The following is a 5,705-nucleotide window of genomic DNA, read 5'->3' on the forward strand; positions in this document are numbered from 1 at the left end:
CCCTCCCCTTGACATCTCCTTGCTGTAGTTTTAATGATTGGGTTCTTTCCCTCTAGCTTGTGGGCCTGAGATTGTGGCTGTGGGGGGTTAGTTAGCAGGAAAACAATGCAGGAAAGGCCAGGACAGGGTTGGGTTTTATGGCCACCACAAGTCTGACAGCCTCTGTCATATGCTCTGATTTACTAGGAACATGGTTTTACTAAGCAGGACAATCAGACAAGACTGAATGCATTGCCCCAGGCAGGGTCTAATGGGGCCCGACCAGCTCCTGCATTCCTCAGACTTCGTGCTCCTCCAACCACAATCGCCCACTTAATGTCAAACTAATGAGTACTACTCAGAACGCACCCCCAAAAGTGAGGGGGAGACACAAGTAATCATTGACAGACGGGAGTTTCGGTGAAATGTTTAAAAGCCAATAAGCCTTCTAATTTAGCTTTACACATTGATAACCAGAATGAAACAAGAACAGATCTGCAACAAAAAATGCAAAATAAAAGTCTTGCAGTTTCGAATACATTTAACTATTTAGATATAGATCCATTTAGTTCCTTTGGTTTTTGCCTGTGATGTAAAAGAATGAGAGAAAATTAACCAATTCGAAGTTACTGAATATGTGACCTATTTAAAAATCATGTTTAAAGCCTCAAAGTTAGGCAATCATAGCAATAGTAAAGCATTTAGGATAAATGCTGCTTTGCCAGGCTATTTCATTTCTTTCCTTTTAATTTCCGGCTTGCAAATTGTTAAGAGGCATTTTAACTTTTTAAGATAATTTTTTCCTAATTATAAAGGTAATACATGTTCTTTAAAGAAAATCTTGAAGACACAGAAAAGAATAAAGAAAGCATTTAATCCCACCCTCAGAGAGACCCTTTGTCAACCGTTTAGTGTATTTTCTTCCAGTCATTTATTTAAATATTTAAGATAATGTCGTGATTATTCTCTACATAGTATTTTGATTCCAACTTGGTATCATACCATATCTTTTCCCCATGCCATTAGAATTCCCTGTAAACATCATTTTTTTCTTTTTATTTACTTCTTTATTGCTGTATTTCTTATGTTCAATGAGTTCACAAATCTTAAGTATACAGATTGATGAACTTTAACATATGTATACATCCACGTAACCATCATTCAGATCCACATATAAAATATTTCCAACACTTCAGAAGGCTCCCTTTTGCCTCCTCCAATTTTGCCTGTTCTTGGGCCATATAGTACTCTTTCCTAGCTGACTTCTTTCACTAAATATTGGCTCTATGAGATTTATCCATGTTTTTGAGTGTTCCAGTAGTTTATTTTTGTTATTGCTCTACATTATCCCATTGTCAGTCTTCTTAATTTCAGCCATTCTCCTGGGTATATAGTGGTTTCTCATTGTAGTTTTAGTTTGCATTTCCCTGGTGAGCACTTTTTCAATTTGGATATCCTTTTTGTGAAGTGCTTGTTCAAATCTTTTGACTGTTTTCTATTGGGTTGCCTGCCGTTTTCTTATTTACTTGTAGGAGTTCTTTATATATTATATACTGGATACGACTCTGTAGTCTGTCTCTCATTCTGTAGTTTGCTCTCTCTTAATGGTGTCTTCTGATGAATAAGCATTCTTAATTTTAATGAAGTTCAATATATCCATCTTTTCTTTTCTGGTTTTGGATTTTTGTGTCCTGTTTAAAAAAATCTTTGTCTACAAGAAGGTCTTGAAGATAGTCTCCTAAAACATCATTTTTAATGGCTGCATAGTATTTCATTTCATAAATTCATCATTTTCCTATTTTTAGATACTTAGAAGGTGTCCTGTTTTCCACTACTGTAAATGAAAATGCTAAACGTACTGTCTTATGTAGGCTAGTCTCTGTGTTAAGCTTACATACATTCTTACAAGAACTATCCAGCAAGGACTATTTTCATGCTTATTTTATAGAAGGATAAAGGGAGTCTGAAAGAAATCGGGTAACTTATTCAGTCATATGACTAGTGACAGAGGTGGAATTTCAGTCGACATCTCTCTGCCTGCAGAACCAAAGTTATAAACCACCTTGCCGTCTCCTTTTCAAATGTTTATTTCCTCAGGATAAATTCCTAGCTAGACGTGAAATTTATTGGGTCAAAACCTAGGGGCATGTTAATACTCCTGGTAAACACTCTGAGCATCTCTCCCATTCTAGTCTCACCATTCACTCACATTGTAGGGTACCTATCTCTCTGGCCTCTTCACACAGAAAGATTGATATTTTCATACCCTAACAGTTATACTCAGAATAAATGATTACTGTAATTTTTTCAAAAGATCCCAGTTATTGAGAGCCAACTATGGGCCAGGCACTTTACATACATACATTATCTCATTTAGAACCCACAACCATCCTGCAAGGAAGGCAGAGCTCTTGTTATTTATAAACGTACAAACAGGATCAGACAGAGGAAGGAGTTTGCCCAAAGGCAGGTGGTTAATAACAAGCAGACTCAGGACTCAAAACCACCTGATTCCTGTGCTTTTTGGCTGTTCTCCACCTGCCAGCTTGGTAGTTACAATGGATAGCTTCTACTGGCTCCTCTCCCCAGCCTGCCCCACCCTGCTCCCATGCTGTGTGCCCCAGGAGGCAGCCTGTGTCAACCATCTCCCTGGCTTTCCGGGTTCAGCCAATGGGGAGGGGCCAGCAGGAGATCAGAGGGAGGAAGAAAAACAGTGAATTTCAGGTATTTTTTCCCAAGCTCCCTCCCTATGGGGTGACCTCAGCTGGCCACGTGTCCTGACAGAAATTCTCAATTCCTGTCAGGAGCTCTCTCATCCCAGGCACACCACACCCCTCCTATCTCCAGGTTCTGATGACAGAACCCTCTTATTGTCCTTCCACTGGAATGACTGCACCCGCCAGTTCTAGCCTCAGAGTTCTAGACCATTCTGTGTGGTTTAACAATTGTTTGTTTGTTTCTTTTCTGGGACCTAGATGGAAAGAATCACCTGAATGGCAACAAGCTTCAACACTGTCCCACCAACTCACACCTGGCGCTTCACCAGTTCATCAACTATTCCAGCTGAACTCTTCAGACAGGTGTCTACTTGTTACATCTACCCTGGGTAAGGGAGTGGCTGAGTCTCCTCACTCCCTTCATGTGCTTGTCTCTCCTTAGATGTTGGGTCATTTGCTTATTGTGCAACCTCAGCTCTCCAATGGGCTTCCGAAAGAAGGTTGTGGATTTGAAGCTAGTCTGCCTCTTTTCTTGCTTAAGGATGAGAGTGACGCTTCTTTCAGCTCTCGACATTCTGGGTCGAACAAATTGATTCTAAAAAACTTTTGTTTTGACATAATTTCAAATTTCCAGAAAAGTTGCAATTATATGATGCAGAAAACTCTTTTATACTCTAATTTATCCATTTTTAACATTTTTGTCACTTTTTTCTTATTCTCTATTCTGAATCATTTGAGAGTAGGCTGCATGCCTCATGCCCCTTACCTATTAATACTTCAGTGGAGATTTCCTAGGAATAAGATTATTTTTTTACACAACTCTACTATAGCTACCAAGTTCAAGATATTTAATATTGACACAATATCTTTATCTTTAATCTATAGTGCATATCACAACTCTCTCAATTGACCCAATAAGGTCCTTTATAGCAGCCCTTTTGGGAGAGGCAAGAAACTTGGGGTGGCTCCTTTCCCCCTCAATCTCTCAAACAGAATAAAAGCTTTAATCTGTTTGTGTGTGTGTGTGTGTGTATGTGTGTGTGCGTGTAGGAGGTGAGAAGAAAGAGGGCAAAAAGCCCTGCTTCGCTAGGCATTGGTGAAAATTCATTGCATCTAGCAACAGGGAAAAAAGAAAACTCTGCTGTGGGCGAGGCAGGATTGTGCAGGGCCCACAACTACAGCTGGGAAAAGCACGGGAGAACCAGGAAAGCCATTCCTCCAGCCCCAATACCAGGGACACAGTGCATGTCTAAATCTGAGGCTCAATCAGACCAACATAGGACACACAGAATACACTCCCTCTACGACCCCAACTGCTAAGCTAACAAGTTTTGAATAATAAGGAACAGCAGAATACTAGGATAGGGAGAGGAGAGAAACAAAGTGCTCAGACAGACCCTTTTAGAGGCCGAGCATAAAGGGAAGACCTAAAGCTCAGACTTGAACAGTCATTGTTCTGATAAACCAACTCTCATCCTAAACCAAAGTGTCCCTACCGGATTTGCAGCTTGTGGTACACAGAAGGTCAACATAGCCTCAGTTCATCTTAAACCCAGTCCTATGCCTATCTATATTATTCAAACCCCCGTACCAAAGCCTAGCAGAAGGAAAGACATGACAACTGCCACATCGACCTCAGTCTTTTTCATCCTGCATAAGATGTACAGCTTCCAATAAAAAATTATAAGCCATACAAAGAGGTATGAAAAACACACTCCTAGGAGATGAAGCAATAATCAGAACCAGACTCAGATATGACAGAGAAGTTGGAGCTGACAGGATATTTAAATAACTCTGATTAATATATGATTATGGAGAAGGTTGATAGGATGCAAGATTGGATGAGTAATTTCAGCAAAGAAACGGAAACTATAATAAATGATAAGAAAGAATCATATAGAAATGCTAGAAAGGAAAAGCACAGTAGTAACTAGCTCTCCAGTAGACTCAACACTACTGAGGAAATAATCAGTACACTTGAAGATAGATTAATAGAAATTCCTGAAACTGAAACACGAATAGAAAAAAGAGAGAGTGTGTGTGTCTGTGTGTGTCTATGTGTATGGTAGGCGGGAACCAGAACATTCAAGGAGCTGTGGGACAACATCAAACACTCTAACATATGCATAATTGGAATTCCAGATGAAAAGAGGGAGAGAGAGAGGATGAGACAGAAGAAATATATGAAGAAATAATGGCTGAGAATTTTCCAAAAGTAATGACAGACACTAAATCACAAATCCAAGAAAAGCTCAGAGAACACCAAACTGGATAAATACCAAACAAACACACACATAGGCACATCATATTCAAATTATTGAAAACAAAAACAGAGAGAAAACATTGTAGGCAATGGGACCAAAAAGAAACATTGCATACAGAGGAATGAAAAAAAGATTTCTCATAGGAAATAAGAAGACAATGGCGTGACATCTTTAAAGTGCTGAAAGAAAAGCTTTCAACCTAGAATCCTATACTCAGCAAGAATATCTTTCAAAAACAAACAAACAAACCAAGAAATAAATGCTTTTTCAGAGAATCAAACACTGAGGAAATTCATTGCCAGAAGATCTACCCTACAAGAAATATGAAAGGAAGTTCTTCAGGCCAAAGAAATACATCTATATCAGACTGAAAGCTGGATCTACACAAACAAATGAGAAAAACTAGAAATGGAATAAATTAAAGTAAGATAAAAAATTTTTTCTCATTTTTAATTACGCCAAGACATCGCTTACTGCCTAAAACAAAATAGTAGTGATGCATTACATGTTTGAAGTATATGTAAAAGTTAAAGTTTTGACGACAACAGCACAAAGGAAGGGAGGAAGAAATTGAGAATATATGGTTGTAAAGCCATTATACTAAACATTAAGTGCTACATTATTATTTCAAGGTAGATTCTGATTTATTAGAAATATATATGTTACAAATCCTAGGGCAACCACTAAAAGAATTTTTAAGGAGGTGTATATATAATAATTCTGTAGAGAAGATAACATGGAATCA

The 5,705-nt window shown here is 38.5% G+C and overlaps 1 long non-coding RNA gene across 1 annotated transcript; it reads left to right on the forward strand.

The window, feature by feature from the left end:
* The first annotated feature begins 2,888 nt into the window (after nucleotides 1–2,888).
* On the forward strand, nucleotides 2,889–5,396 carry LOC139084852 (uncharacterized). The gene is made up of 2 exons (XR_011542680.1): nucleotides 2,889–3,085; nucleotides 4,839–5,396. It is a non-coding gene; the product is annotated as an uncharacterized lncRNA (long non-coding RNA).
* Nucleotides 5,397–5,705: the final 309 nt, after the last annotated feature.

This window comes from Equus przewalskii, chromosome 7 (genome assembly GCF_037783145.1).
Source record: "Equus przewalskii isolate Varuska chromosome 7, EquPr2, whole genome shotgun sequence".
NCBI lineage: Eukaryota > Metazoa > Chordata > Mammalia > Perissodactyla > Equidae > Equus > Equus przewalskii.